The sequence below is a fragment of the Ochlerotatus camptorhynchus genome, unplaced genomic scaffold, assembly GCF_037179485.1.
Source record: "Ochlerotatus camptorhynchus isolate MF236.1 unplaced genomic scaffold, CSIRO-AGI_Acam_v1.1 ptg000085l, whole genome shotgun sequence".
Taxonomy (NCBI): Eukaryota; Metazoa; Arthropoda; class Insecta; order Diptera; family Culicidae; genus Ochlerotatus; species Ochlerotatus camptorhynchus.
This window is the reverse complement of record NW_027040575.1, coordinates 4,237,796-4,253,643: the sequence shown is the minus strand read 5'-3', so window position 1 is coordinate 4,253,643 and position 15,848 is coordinate 4,237,796. Positions and strand designations below refer to the sequence as shown.

General features: G+C 37.5%; 1 protein-coding gene across 23 annotated transcripts in view; it reads right to left on the bottom strand.

Annotated features, from left to right (window-relative positions):
• Nucleotides 1-15,848, bottom strand: part of LOC135698378 (protein muscleblind-like) — an 847,806-nt gene that overhangs the window by 668,899 nt on the left and 163,059 nt on the right. Inside the window, exon 1 of one of the 23 annotated variants that reach the window (XM_065218315.1) lies at nt 2,417-2,435. The exons of the other annotated variants lie outside the window; for them this stretch is intronic. The gene's annotated coding sequence lies outside the window, so the exon portion shown is untranslated. Of the gene's footprint in view, nt 1-2,416; nt 2,436-15,848 lie in introns of those variants that run through there. 23 annotated transcript variants of the gene reach the window in all.

Genomic DNA, 15,848 nt, shown 5'->3' with positions numbered 1-15,848 from the left:
GTTCTCTGCTTTTCCGTGAATTTCTCGAAGTTTCTGTCAAGTTTCCAAATATTTGTCTTCTTAAGTTCTCCAAATTTCCCTGATAATCTCTGGGATATTTTTTATCTCTGGAACATCTTTGCGCTTTTCGCTATTTTACTGAATAATTTCTCGAAATTTACTTGATCTTCTCGGAACTTCTCTGAAGCTCCCGCAAATTTTCGTGATATTCATGAAACTGCACTGAAGTTCTCAGAACTGGCAAATAACTTTCTTAAGCTCATTTAACTCAATTGAAGTTTTGTCAAATTCTTTAAAACTCCTGCAATTTTCCCAAGTTTAATGAACTTCACAAAAGTTCACGAAATTTGCGTAAAACCTATCAAACTGCCCTGAAGATATCAAAAACTATCATAAAGGACTTTAAAACTTCACCGTAGCTCTTTACGTTTTCAGAACTACTTTGAATTTATAATTTTATTTAAATTCTTGGAATTCCCTTAAAATTATCAGAAGGCTCCCACATTGTTTCTGTAGCTCATAGAACTAATATAAAGTTCTTTCTAGATATTTTTGAAGATCTTGTTGCTTCATTAAAGTTTCCGCAATTATCCTAACATTGAATTTCTTTAAAGTTTTCTGGGCATCAGATCGAATCGAACAACCCTGAAGTCATCAAAACTTTCTCGGCTTTTCGGTTCTTTTCTAAACTTCACACCATTTTTCGGATATTCGTGGAACTGCCCTGAAGTTTGAGTTTGGGGAGTTTCTTGAAGCTTTTGTTAAGTACTTGACATTTTGTGTATATTAATAGACCTATCACGAAGTTCTTTGATCTTCATCTTGATTCATCTAAGATCACAAAATTTTAGTGAAGTTCATAGAACTGCCCTGAAGCAGGCATGGACAATCATTTGCATTCATTTACATTCATTTGCTTCTAACTTTTTTCATCATCAGAATTCCGTAAAATAATGTATGAAGCTTTTGTAGGTGTTGAAATTAACTACAACTTTTGCTAATATTTAAAATCTGTTTCTCTTTTGCATGATGAACCAGAGTGAACAGAACTCAGCATCGTTTTTCAGTGAATGTAACTTACATTCACTGAAAAACTATAATAAGTTCTGCCCACTCTAGTTCGTCATGCATAAGAGATACGGATTTTAGTAAGCCATAAAAGTTGTAGCTAGTATCAAAACCTACAGAATCTTTATACATCATTGATGGAAAAAAAAGTTAGAGGCAAATGAGTGTAAATAAATGCACGAAATGAAGTACTCGAAGATCTTTAAACTTTCCTTAAGTTCGGAACTTTTTTGTAGTTCACGAAACTTGTCTGATGATTTGGAAACTTCTCTAAATATTGCAGATGTTACTTAAAGCTCTTGGAATATCCTCGAACTTTTCGAGGCTTTCCTGAAGTTTTATAAATTTTCATAAAAAGCTCTAATCTTCCCTGATTGTTTTAGGACTTCCCTGACTACTAGCAAGTTCTTGTAAATTTATTGGTCCATATTTTTTTTTTTTTTTTCGGAAGAATGTTATTGTTTGTTTTGTTTTCTCTTATATTAACTAGTTTGATTTTATCACTAAGTGCTAAGGGTGGAGTAAAGTTTGTTTACTTTGAAAGGACCTAGTGAAAATTTACATCCCGAAATTGCTTAATTAATTTGGAGATGTAGGTGCATGTGAGCCCAACTGAAATCAAACAGTTTGCATCTGATGGGGGCAGAATATGTTTCAAACGTTTGTGTTTGAGTTATATTTTTATTTCACATTTAATATTCACATACAGAATATATGTCATGTGAATGCATGCAGCGATATATTATGCATATAAACGCACAGTAATTACCTTATTAAGTCTGGTGCTCAGCTTTTTTTAAAGAAGCGCATGAAGATCGATTGTTCTGCGACCAGGTAGTTAAAATATATCGCTTTTTGTAGCTGGTTACTCTAGTAACCATGAGCAACCACCATGACAGATCATAACATGAAACCATTTTTTTTAATACTGCATAACTCTCAAGGGATTATGACTTCGCAACCGAATGAGCTCAAATGTTGAGAGAATGATCAGAACCTTCTTTAGAATCGATTGTGCTTAATAGAGCAAAAACGATATTTTGAACCACCCTAGTTTTTGATCATTGGATGATCCGGAGTCATTGTTTAATTTTTCATAATATCGAATGAGCTTCAAACCTTAAATCTTTTTTAAACAATTGATTAGAATTCCAAATATCTTGCATATTTATCAAAAATCAAAATCATTGCACCCCGATGACTATATTCTACCGATGAATCAGATCCATCTTTAAACTGACCATACCACGAGAGTTTGATCAAAAGATTTCAACTTTTTTTGATATCAGCCAAGATCCAAGCATGAATTATCAATTAATACTTTTAAAGGTAACTTTGCTTAACTTACTATTGTTCAACTCAACTCCCTAGGTTGTATTATATCGTATTGAAATGTATCAATCACTTACCTGAAAATATAAGAAAAAACAATAACGTTAGTGAATCGAAAACTGTGAAATTTTGAGGATTGTTATAATGTAAAAAATACAAATCCAGAGATGAGGTCAAGGCGTCAGAGGTCTACCTACCGATTCGCTTCCAAGAAAATGTGAACCTCTTCATTGGAACCTTTTCGCTTGGGTCTGCATCTGAACTAATCAAGAACCTTCACAGTACTGAACGATTTCCTACTATTACCATTCCCTCCCGTCTCCCGGCCAAAAAGTTGCAAATCAAGCAGTCTAAACGACGACCAGTTCGTTTAAATCATCTTCACCCCAAAAATTAACGCATCAAACCGGACCACACCAGCAGAGGAGTGCAGTTGATATCCATCCATCTCGTTCGGTCCACCCTTGCGGCTATTGTTATTTCGGAAAGATTTGCCAGTTAGACGATTAATCCATGCTCTCAGCCCTGTCGTCATTTTCCCATGCAACCAGCATCATCCCATCAACCCTATCGACCGGTGATCTGTCCTAGCTCGTTTTGGAGATATAAAAAAATCATGCAGGTAAAAGTACCGGTTTCTCAGAAGAAGAGCAAAAAAGCGATCACCAATGTCCAAAACTTCTGGTGGAGAAAAAATCGTCTCATTCCAGGCACCCAATTTTTTATACATTTTATTATGAAGCAAGCAGGAGAAAATATATTCATAATTTCATTTTATTTGGCTGCTTCTTCGCCGAGTATGGTCGTGCCCTGCCATAGTGCCTACCGTGCTTCCTCCGGTCCGGTCCAACCCGAGTGCGGGGTGGAGAAAGAGAGAGGTTGTCTTGTCATGCTCTTTGGCTTTGGGCCGCTTATTTTCTGCAAGTTGAACAACATTCAGACACCGTCGTCGTACTTGGGTCTGTGGACCTACTGCTTCCTGTGCAAAAACTCGGACAAAGGCTCGGAGGTTGCTCCTAGGCTGCGCGGTAGGTAGGTACCGGTAATGGATGGGTTTGGGTAGGGAGAAGGATAAATATTCCAAATTTTATACGATCTAACACGTCGGTGATGGTCTGAGTGTGAGTGTGAACGGGTGCGCTGCGCTCGTACTGGAGTGGTGTTTGCAAGAATGTGGCCTACACTATTGAAGCCGGTCGTCCAGCCAGAGCAAAGTCAACCGAACCTCTCGGCCGTTGTTGGCGGCATGTGTCAGTGTATAAGTTTAATTAGTGGTTTAATGTTTTCATTAGGGTTATTAAAGAAAAGTTTTTATGACATTCGGTCATGAGCAGATGGTGCCTACTTTCACTCTTATCGTGTCGTTTGCCCGGATCGGCCAGGGTAAGAAGATGAGCAAATGAAGAGGCATTTTATGAAGCCATGCCAGGAACAGCAACGTCATAACCCTTCCGGTTTCTTCCTGGTGCGGTGACCACCGGCAGTAGGCAAATTGAGTCCCGGCTGCAGATGATGCTCAAACAATGAACGAGGACAGTGTGGGTGGGCAATTTTCTATTGCTTTATTTTTGCACGTGGTACTAGATTGTGGTAGTGAAAGTTCTGCTCACATGTTGTCGTCTTGGAAAAATAGCTACGCAAATATCATCTCATGAATTATTCCTCAACGTTACGAGGCTTCTGTTCCGCCACTATCTAGAACAAATTGTTTTGATTACGATCCGGCATTTTCCAGCTGCTAATTGTGTGCTCCGTCTACCATGAAAGTAGCCCCGATAATTGACTTCTCCGCAAAACAAGCCACTTTCGCACCCGTCAGCCTTGCTTCCATTAGAAGCCGCTATCAAATTAGAGCCCAACCAAGTAACAACTTTGTCACGCGTTTCAATATCGCCGCACGGAGGCACGAGGTCACCGTTCCTCCCACGCCTGCAACCACTCTCCCCAACAATATTCTCTGCCGGTAGATCTTTCAACTCCATCGCAACTCGCCGTACCTACTGCCCTACGCGGCCGATGCGACGGCCCATCGAAGTGGAACGGCAGTGGCGATGACGACGACGGTGCGGTGGGGACTGGGCTTTGCGAAAAAAGAACCAAACAACCCAACGCTAAAACAATACATATTATCGCAACGACATAAATTAAAACCGTTGATGCGAAAAGTTGACTCGTGCGACATTGCGCTCATTTTCCTAACCACCTTCACAACCGCACAATCGAGTACCCGCGCATACTAAGGGAACAGTGGTGATACAAGTGGGGCGGAGGGAGGGTGGTCGTTTCCTACTATACTAAAAGTCAGAAAGTACACTCTACCAAAGGTCCCTCCACAGTTCCGCAAGATTGACGAAACGGTACACGGTACCTGCCCTCATTCCCTCCTTCTCCAAGGGAGGATAATAACCTACCAAGCCCAAATTTTGCGTGTGCAATGTTCGCTGTTTTCACCGACGACGGCGTCGACGCCAGGAAGACGACCTAATGTTGACGTAGCGAAAATTTGGAGCTCATTGACAGGCGCGACCCAACTTCGCTGATTCGGATGGTTTGCTTCTGTTCGAAGCCTTCTGCTGTGTACCTTTGAGACTTAATTGAATTAAACGTTGGGACTTGAATGATTAAAGTCATAAATGGAAGATGTTTGATTTGCGTGATGTGCCTGATTGAAGTCTTAATTTTTGTAATCCAGAGTTGTCGTAGCCTCAAGCTTGTAAATATTGTTTTCTGACTGAGAAAGGTTCTGATCCAGTGATGTGTCAAGATAATTTAGTGATAATTTAGTAAGTGTTGCAGACGACTGTAACGAAAATCGAGACCAACATTTCGTCTCCCACTGACGTCTCTTGAGGCCGATCCTTCCTCGAAGCAATCAATGATTAGGGAAGTTTTTGCCACATACACTTGACAGTCTGTTCAAAACAGAAGCAATGTTCGACTGAAACAAGGAGTGTCAACAAGCATTCGTCAAGAACTCACCAAGCCGGAACATTACTTCAGTCAGCTGGATTGTGACTGTGAGGGTTTGCCCATAATAATACTCTTCAGTCAGCGATTTTATCTATGATCTACAAACTCCCCACGCTCTGATACTTCGAATCTTCGGATTCAAGAAAGGCAACGGTGGTGTTAAATCGGATATGCCAATGTCTATTGACCTGCATGCGAATCCAGAGAAAGTTCATCAGTATCTGTCTCGAGATAGATATCAGGTGAGTAGGCTTATGTGCACCTCTCAATTTCAGAGTCGTCACTCAGGGTACGCAGTCCGATACAGTCCTTCGGAACGTCTTTCGGTATGTCAAACATGAGACCGGAGTCTTTCAGTCTAGTGGATGATTGTGCTCCCAAGTAACACTGCAAGTTTTTTCATGGTTTCAAAGCATTTTATAAGTCTAAATTCCTCTCTTAGCTCAGTCGCTAAAGGCTGAGTTACAAAGCAAGACCATACTGGAGGTGGCTGGGTTCGATTTCCGGTTATGTCTAGGATTTCTTCGGATTAGGAAATTTTTCGACTTCCCTGGGCAACTAACATGTTCAGCTTCATAAGCCAACTTTTCCAGCGTTGCTGTAAAGTAGCTGCAACAAATCTGCAGATACAGCAACAAGCAGAAGCTAGCAAAATAGTTTTAGAGAGCATTTACTCAACTTTTTCACAACTATTATTCAATTTTCCAGAAGCACTGAATAATATCATCCAATAAACGATAATTTCACTTCTATGCAAATATTAATCAACTTTCAACTTTAAGCTTCAAAACAATGCTAATAAAGCGATTATATTCCTTATTTGATGGCTTCTACAAAACCAACCACTCTTGCTGAATAACAGAAACATCAAAAGTGCTTTTTCAACAACTAAACAACATGTACTCAACTGAACTGAGTTAGCTACTTTGGAAGCTATTTTACAGTCAAGTAGGTTTATTTTTAGACTTGTACAGTTATACAGCTTTTACTCTGCTTCTTTACAAAGCTGAATTAACTAGTCGAGAAATGTGATTCATGTGCACTGTTATAAAGCCTCTACTCAACAATCTTGTTGCAGAAGGACATGTACAAAGTTCGCAAATGCGGTCGTCTCGAGTTTGATTCCAGGTTCCAGTACAGTGTAAATAATTTGGTGGTGTGCTTAAAACTAAATTCGATTAATTTGATTCGCACTAACATAAACATGATACATTCCTCCAACAAAAAAAAAGGTAAACAATATTTATTTTACCAGGCGTCAAGACAAAGCCGTGTAGTGATTATTGGATAACCGGGTAAGCGCCTTTCAAGTTCACACACATCTAAACAGCAGGATAACAGGTGTATAGAAGCGTTAATAGATATGTAATAAGAGCTTGTGCCAACCGTCACAACAGCCATAAGTAGCTGACTAAGCTCGCCAGATTTGCTTGTATAGAGGTTGAGTACAGATTTCTTCATATCGTATAACATTTGAATACAGCTTGAGTATATATAGGGGAAATGCAGGTAATGTCGGCCTAACTCTCCCTAATTTGGGCCCATACATAAATTCAGCAATCGACTAAATTTTCAATAGCAACCAAAAATATCCATAAGTAACGTCCCAATAACGCGTTCATCTAGATAAAATTGATAAATACCAGATTTTTAGCGATGGGCCCAATCTTAGATCCATAGGCCAACATAGAGACATTTCCCCTATATGAAAAAAGTAAAGCATTTACATTGCGAAAATTGTTAATTGGGATGATTGTACTTGCCACACAATACTGCAAAAATTGTACAAGCATCGAAAGCTGTCAATTATTAATTGCGAAGAAGAAGAAGAAGATGATGAAGGGAAAATAAGAAGAAGAAGACAAGTCTAAATTATGGTCTTCAGAACCCTCATAAAACCAAAATTGGTGCTGAGTACCAAAGCTACGTTAAACAGCTTTTCTTCAGTACGCTAGAACGGATCCCATCTGGACCAACAGCAGTGAAGAAATTCAGCTTATTGATGGCAGATTCGACGATTTAAAAGTTGTTGAGCACATCGCTGGGAGTTTCTCTGATAGCCTCATCAACCTGGGTCAACGAAGTGGTCCGGTAGAATCATAGAATACGTTCATTTAGGCAGATAACATTTCTCCAGCGACGAGTGAGCATGTCTAATAGTGTGATTCAAAATATCGATTATTTTAAATCAGCACCTGATAATTCAAAATTTAAGTTTATTAGGATGCGAACTCATACTGCACTGGCCCTTTAAAGTTTATATAAGAATTAGTTTGTACTCAAAATCCTAGCCACTCGCAGTAATAATTTACGGAAAAGGTTGCTATCTGCTCTTTTGTAAAACTTCATCGGTTACACTTTGCTGAAGAGTTATTTATTGATTACGAAGCCAATAACTTTCTGATTTGATTAATCATCTGCTTTCAGGGCAACACTGCATCTTGCATTAGCCTAGTAGCCTGGATATTTGCCCTATTGTTCGTGCCACGCACACCAGTGTTGCCTGTTGAGCAGTGTACATGGTTGTTTTACGTGGCCATATTCGCCTTAAACCAAATCCAACCTTTATTCTTTTTCTTTTTCTTCTTCACATTTTAAGCTTATTATTCTTCACATTTCAAGCTTATTGCTTATTGCTTATTAGGTTATTGCGTACTCTCAACTTAGTGTTCCAGATTCACTTCCACAGTTATTAATTGAGATCTTTCGATGCCTTTGCCATTTTTGCATTAGTATAATTATGTGGTAAGTACAATCAAACTCTATGACCAGCTAAGTCGACAAATTTTCCAACTCAAAAAAATTCCTAGGCCGGACCGGGAACCTAACCCAGTCACCTCCAGCATGGTCTTGCTTTGAATTTGCACCTTTATCGACTGAGCTAAGGGAAACCAACCCTTAAACGACACATCAAATCCCATGACAATTAGTGAGAATATCCCTAAAGTTATAGGAGCTTCTCTAGAGTTTCCAAAATATTCCTGATATACGTTGAATGGACCCGTAATTTTCTTGATATTCCCGGAACTTCTCTGAACTTCACGAAACAATTAAACTTTTTTAGGGGTGATCCCGGCGTACTAGTTAGCACCCAAACATCTCAATCCAAAGTCACGAGTTTAAATCTCATCCCCGGACAAGTCATGAATGACCCAAGAGTGTTAAAGTGACCATAACTGAAAAAAAAATCATTTACTTCATTTACTTCATTTGTTTCATTTATTTCATTTATATCATTTATTCATTTATATCATTCATTTCATTTATTTCATTTATTTCATTTATTCCATTTATTTCATTTATTTCATTTATTTCATTGATTTCATTGATTTCATTTATTTCATTTATTTCATTTATTTCATTTATTTCATTTATTTCATTTATTTCATTTATTTCATTTATTTCATTTATTTCATTTATTTCATTTATTTCATTTATTTCATTTATTTCATTTATTTCATTTATTTCATTTATTTCATTTATTTCATTTATTTCATTTATTTTATTTATTTAATTTATTTCATTTATTTCATTTATTTCATTTATTTCATTTATTACATTTATTTCATTTATTTCATTTATTTCTTTTATTTTATTTACTTCATTTGTTTCTCTCGTTTTTCCCTTTTATCGTTTATTTAATTTATTTCATTCATTAAATGTATTGCAATTATTTAATTTATTTCATTTATTTCATTTATTTCATTTATTTCGTTTATTTTATTTATTTCATTTATTTTATTTATTTTATTTATCTAATTTATTCCAGTTGTTTCATATATTGCATTTATTTCATTTATTTCAATTATATCATTTTTTCATTTATTTAATTTTTTTCATTTTTTTTCATTTATATCATTTATTTCATTTATTTCATTTATATCATTTATTACATTTATTTCGTTTATTTCATTTATTTCATTTATTTCATTTATTTCATTTATTTCATTTATTTCATTTATTTCATTTTTTTCATTTTTTTAATTTATTTCATTTATTTCTTCAATTTCATTTATTTTATTTATTTCATTTATTTCATTTATATCATTATTTAATTTATTTGATTTATTTAACTTTTTTAATTTATTAAATTTATTTTATTCATTTAATTTATTTAAATCATTTCATTAATTTCATTTATTTAATTCATTTCATTAATTTCATTTACTTCATTAATTTAATTTATTTTATTTATATAATTTATTTCATTGATTTCATTTATTCCATTTATTTCAATTATTTAATTTATTTATTTCGTCTACAGTAGCTGGGCAGGAATTTTGTACCTCGGTTGACCGGAAGAGTGCCCCGGATGAATGTAAAATCAAAAAGAAGTCGAAATTCCCCAAAAAGTTCCTTGCCTGGCAAGCAATCTGCAGTTGTGGGCTGAAAAGTGAAACTACCGTTATTTTTGGGACCATGAACCAGCAAATTTATCAGGAGCAGTGCCTAAGGAAGAGACTACTGCCTTTAATGGAGCAGCATGAGGTAGATTGCCGGACTTGGCAAGCTGCCACCATGCTTGGCATACACAGTTGTACTCACCAACTGCTCATTTGCTAATCACTTCGCACACAGTTTACGTAACATAGTTCTTTTTGTAGCAGTAGATAGAATAGAGCTTAAGCTTGTTATAAATACGTAAAAACAAGTAAATTTTAATCCTAGTAATAAACTGTATTTGTTTTTGCGTTGTAAAAATGAAGTGAGAAATGCTCGCTGCACATTTCGTACTTTACGTGTAAAAAATCATTGGCGTTAATTAAAATGTTAAGATTTTCCTACTCTTTGCATATCTATTGTAAACTATGATCCTAATCTATCAACTACTTTAAAGAAAAACAAATTTCAACAACTGAGTGAAAAGTTATTAACAAATGAGCAGTTGGTGTGTACATGGCTGCCACTACTCAAACTCCACCAAACAGTGTTACAGTGAAAATGACGACACAGTGGTTCCCAACGAGATGAATCCGGAACTAAGGCCAATTGAGAAATACTGGTCAATTGTGAAGGATTACAAGCGGAAATGGAATTTGGCAGTCAAACAACAGGGCTCGTGCAAAAGATGGTGGGCCGTGTACGAAGTTCAAAGTTCGAGCAATGGCCTATGGTAAGAAGGAAGACTGAAACAATGGTCTTACAATAAGCATAATGTATAGCTATTACATTGAACTATGAAAAATAAAACGCATTTTTAAACCCCGATAAGATACTCGAGAAGTGATCTTACGTAAGCTTCATAAAGTGTTTTGATGGTATGGATCCTTAAATGATAGCAAAATGTTTTGATTAATCCCAACATATTAAATGCTTTTTGAATTTTTATATTAAAATGATATACAAAACTATACTTTGAGTCAAGAATTACTCCTGAGTAATTAAATTTGTAACAATTTACAATTTACTGATTCCCTAGAGTACAGGTGAAGAGGTTTGTTTTCTCAAGCTAGATATCATATTGCACTTGAAGTCAATTATACAAGGTCTGGCCCAACCGGCTTATTGGTATTAGTGAAATGTGGAAATGTTTAGTGGTGTTCGTATTTGATCGCAATGCTTATCATTTTACACGAAACAGCTGTTTTCTGTGACGACACCTCTATCATTCTCAGTGTGCAATGTTGTGCTACCGTGACATCGTCATTTGCTTACAACATTTTTGCTTCTAACACCAGCAAACTGCCTGTTGTTCCAGACCTTGTATGATTGACATCGGTTCAACACAACCTGGTTGTCTAACTAGGGTGTGAGCAGACTGAAAGTTACATAGATGTTTCACAGGTGACAGGCGGTCCGAAAATGACGTAAGCAGTCCAGTGAGTGCTTGCCAGGGCCCAGAGAATGGACGGGAAAGTAGCAGTCGATTATGATAGCACCCAAAACCATTTGACGGCATCCATACTGCCAATGACGATGTCTTCATCAACTATGCTGGTCACGGCACCAATTTTTCCGACTAGAAAGTGATAATTTTTTGGCACTAAGTTTCTTCCACCGAAATGAAATGGCGATCAACAAATAACATTCCTTCAGGAGGCAACTTGCAGTCCTGGAGGTTCAACTAATGAAAGAGGATTTTTTTATTGTGATGTTTTCATTTATAACCAATTTGTAACAATTTAATTATTCTACAAACAAAAACGCCTTTGAAACAAAATGCTAAACATTATCAAGACCTACTTACAATCAAGCATGTACATACAAACAATAAACAAACATTAACACTATGGACGATTACGCCTGGATGGTAAAGGCCTTTTGATTCGCCTGTTTATTTTTATCGCACAAGCGAGATGACATTCGCTAACAGTATGAATCTCAAGCTAATACAGCCTATTACAGTAATACTGTATTGGAAACTTGTCGGAAAATTGTTTCACTGAACTGAAGTAATGCAAAAATAAAATCTATTATCCCAGTTAGGCCTTTATTATTCTAAAGGCTAGAAGTAGTTTGTTGTCTTCCATCACTCCTAGATCCTTGTTTGAAATTGTATCAGCAGTTGAAGCAGAACCGGTAATAACAATTTGTCTGTGTTCTTCTAGGAATCGCAGTCTGGCAATGTAGCATAATCCACACCTCCACAATTAAGATTGGGGTGATGTTGGAGACAGTTTGCTCACTGCATTGAAGCATTCTATAAGTCTAAACCATCTACAGAACCCTCATAAAACCAAAATTGTTAATTTTCATTATGCAGCCAAAAATTTGCCTGTATAAGCTAGTCTGCAACTAAAATTGTTTATTGGGTTCCGTTTTAACTCATCACTATAAATGTCGCCTGTTTAATTCGAGTAATAATTTACACATTTTAATTGATGTTCGCGTTAGTCAGTCAGTCAGTGCAGGGATACTTTTATTGAAACACCGAATTTCCCATAGCTTAAAATGGAAACAAGCGAAATAAGTCAATTGATTTTGAAAACTAAGTTAATCGAGTTATATGGCAATCATGAAAACTGAATTGAAAACCACATCGCAAAAGCGCGCTTTCCCAACCGCACGTTGGATGATCCAAACGTAACATCAAGCGTATACCTGTCGTCTGCCTGTATGTGTTCGTGTTCACCACTTATTTCGGGACCCCTTCTATGCCAGGAAGCATACCTTCACCTTTTCTTTTTCTTCAATCGGGGCCATAAGAAAAGGGGCCCTGCTCGTTGATCCGCACCAAAGGAACGAAAACGGTAATTGTCTACCACCAAAACGAAAGAAAAAGGAGCGAAACTGAATCGGGCCATTTTGCCAATCAATTTTACCATCCTCTCGTTCCTATTGGCCGATTTTTAGGATCCCTTTCTTGGGATGGGTGCGATACACGTTACGTATTTGGGCAGGACGGGCAGCACATGTTTGCCTCTACTTTCGCGTTCTCGCTCTGTCTCTGCAAGATGATGATATCGCCAACCAATACCATCCAGCAAAATCAAGGCTAACGCCTGGAGGAATGGTTTCATCTCAGGATGATGAATTCAATTTTCACCTTAACTTAGAACCGAGATCGCTATCTATGTCATTCATCCACAGCTTCTCATCCATTTTTATCGTAGACAGTGATCTGTAATTCAAATCAATACACAAAAAGTGGAAAAGTTCAAGGATCTGTAAATTTAAGAGCCAAATTCAAAACGTCGTCCGCCGTGTGTCCAAAATAGTGACTGGACAAAATTGTTTTGAGTAAACAACACCAATTTTACTTTATAATTTTTGCGAGATTCGGGGGGAACCAACTTTGACTTTTCGATCTGAATTTGGGTGCGGAGAAGTTTTTTTGTTGTTGCCACTGAACGAACCCTCCTTTCCGGGCAGATTCCAGCAGATTATGGTCTACGCCAAAAAGAAAACTGGAATGTCACGTAATTCATAGCGAGAAGTAGAATTTATTATTTCTGTTCAAGTTTTTATCCTCCCCTCCTTAGTTCCAACGGCTACCGATACAACGGTGACGGCTGACTGGACGACGACGACGACGACGACGACGCGAAAGCGAAGGCAAAAAAAAACTGTTGGCAGGAGCTTCGCAGTTGTTTTTCCTCAGGCATCATTACGCGCCATAATGAAACAAAAGGAGTGGGCTTTTGTTTTTCGTCTGCTGCCACTGCAGTGGGCAGCGTTGTCAACCTTCCAGATTTATTTGGAGTCTTCCAGATTTTTATTGACCGTCCAGACATTCAGGCTATCTCTTGTCTAGATCAGACTTTTCATGATTCGTCCAGAAAGGAGGTATCAAACGATTTACCGCTCACTGAAAAATTTCGAATATTGTTCCACGGGAAATTATTCAGGCGTCTGATCGAGAGCTTTGAGAGCTGATAAATATGAACTCTTTTTTTAATGAACGATGGCTTGACTTATAGTTTGAGCCACAAAAAATGTAGAGGAGAGCTAGAATTTCCCGTGACGTTTGGCCCGCGGAGCGTTAAACGAAATTAATATACATAAATAGATCGATGTCTCAAATCAGACCAAATGTTCCGACAAAGCACGGATTTCTGGTTAAAAATAATTATGTTCTCCTTAACACCAATGAAAGTGGCTTGGTGTACATTTCCTCGACCATCATATTTAAATTTATTATTACAATGTACACACTTAGAAATTCCTAATTTTACAAGTGACAGAATCCATCTTTGACATAAAGGATGAGACGTAAACAAACATGGCATGTAAAATTAAGTGCTCCGAGACTGAAAAGTTCGTTACTCGACGAAAAGTACGTTTGATTGAGCTGAATTTCGCGTCTATTATGACTCCATTTTATGTCAAAGTTGACGCTCGTATATGTCAGTCTCAGAACACCTACATTTACATGCATTTTTTTAAGTGTGTATGTCAAATAGTTACAAACGTATTACTTTTTTTTCCCCAAATCAAGCAGATTTTTCAAAAAATTACTTGGCATCCCTGGTAGTGGTTAGACTAGGGAAGCAGGGGGTCATTTGTCCTTATAGAGTACATGCCTAAACACAATCACATTTACACTCGGAATTGAGTTAGGTCTGCTGCTTTCGTGTACCTTGTGGTTAGAGGATTCATAATTTTGATGGTTTTGTTGAAAATCTTCCGAATAAATTTCGATTTCAAACGGTTTTGATGTTGGCAGGAGAACACACAACCCAAAGTATCGGAAGTTGGAAGTCAAGTGGAAGCACTAGAAGTGCAGCAAACACCCTTCTGTCGGGAGGGATTGCCTGGTACAAGAAGCTTGTGCGTTCCTGGGACGTTGATCCCTGTTCAGAAGTTGTTAACTTTGTTGAAACGTTTTCCAGCGTGCATTCGTGGATGAGAGTAGGTGCAGGGGGTGTTCAACTGCTATTGTTGCATCAGAAATCAAATCGACGACCGCCGTACCCTAGGTAAGCTGGTGCCGAGTGTTACACCTCCTTGGGCAGATGGATTTCAAATTGTTTTAACGGGTAGGAAGAATCCCTGAAGGGTTAGCATTGTGCAATTGGTTGACTGCACCGAATAGCACGTGTTGACTTTTAATTTGCAAATTTGCTTTTTGCAGGGATGCCTTTAAAACTGGTTTTGCAAAAGTAAAACCGAAACTGACTGGACCGGAAATCTAACTTGCTTCTCTGGCCAACTGGTGCTTCACAACCACGTCACTTTGCTTGTATGACTTGACATAATATGTATTATATTCTAATTCTGATTTTATGTAAAAATGTTGTGGACTATGCACAATGGTCGGAAAAATGCGAAATGATGCCAAAATTGTGTGTTTTTTGTTAGTACTAACACTTGATCGATCAGAAAGTTAAAATACATACTGAAAAGAAATCTTTGGGTTTTTTTTGTTACCATGCACCAGCGATGAAGGATTCTCTCTTTTTGTCACCTAGACCCGTTGACACGGCCACTGAATCAACCTCATATTTGATTTGCACTCACTCAAATTCACAAAAACTTAGGTCACTCATGGCCTGAGTAAATTTTAACTCAAACATGAACAAATGTCACTCATATATGAGTAAATGGCCCACGGTGAAGTTTTTTTTTTTTTATATTATTATAGTCACTTTAACACTCTTGGGTCATTCGTGACTTGTCCGGGGGTGAGATTTGAACTCATGACTTTGGCGTGAGAGGTATGGATGTTAACCACTACGCCGGGGTCGCCCCCATAACCACGGTGAAGTGATTCCTGGGCAAATCGAATAGGAATCACTTCACCGTGAGTGAAAATGTGTCCCTTCACTTCGTATTCACCGTGAAGTGACACCCGTAATAAGGGCCAATGTCATTCAAATATGAATGACATTTACTCATATTTGAGTGGAATTTTGCTCAGTCTATGAGTGCTCTAAGTATTTGCAAATATGAGTGAATGCAAGTGCGATTCAATGGCCGTGAATATCAACTCATTGGATCTTGTCTTACCTTCCTTTCAACAGCAAGCGATTATCCGAGGGATCGATTATCCGAGGCTCGATTATCCGGAGAACAAAGTTCGATTATCCGGAGCTTAT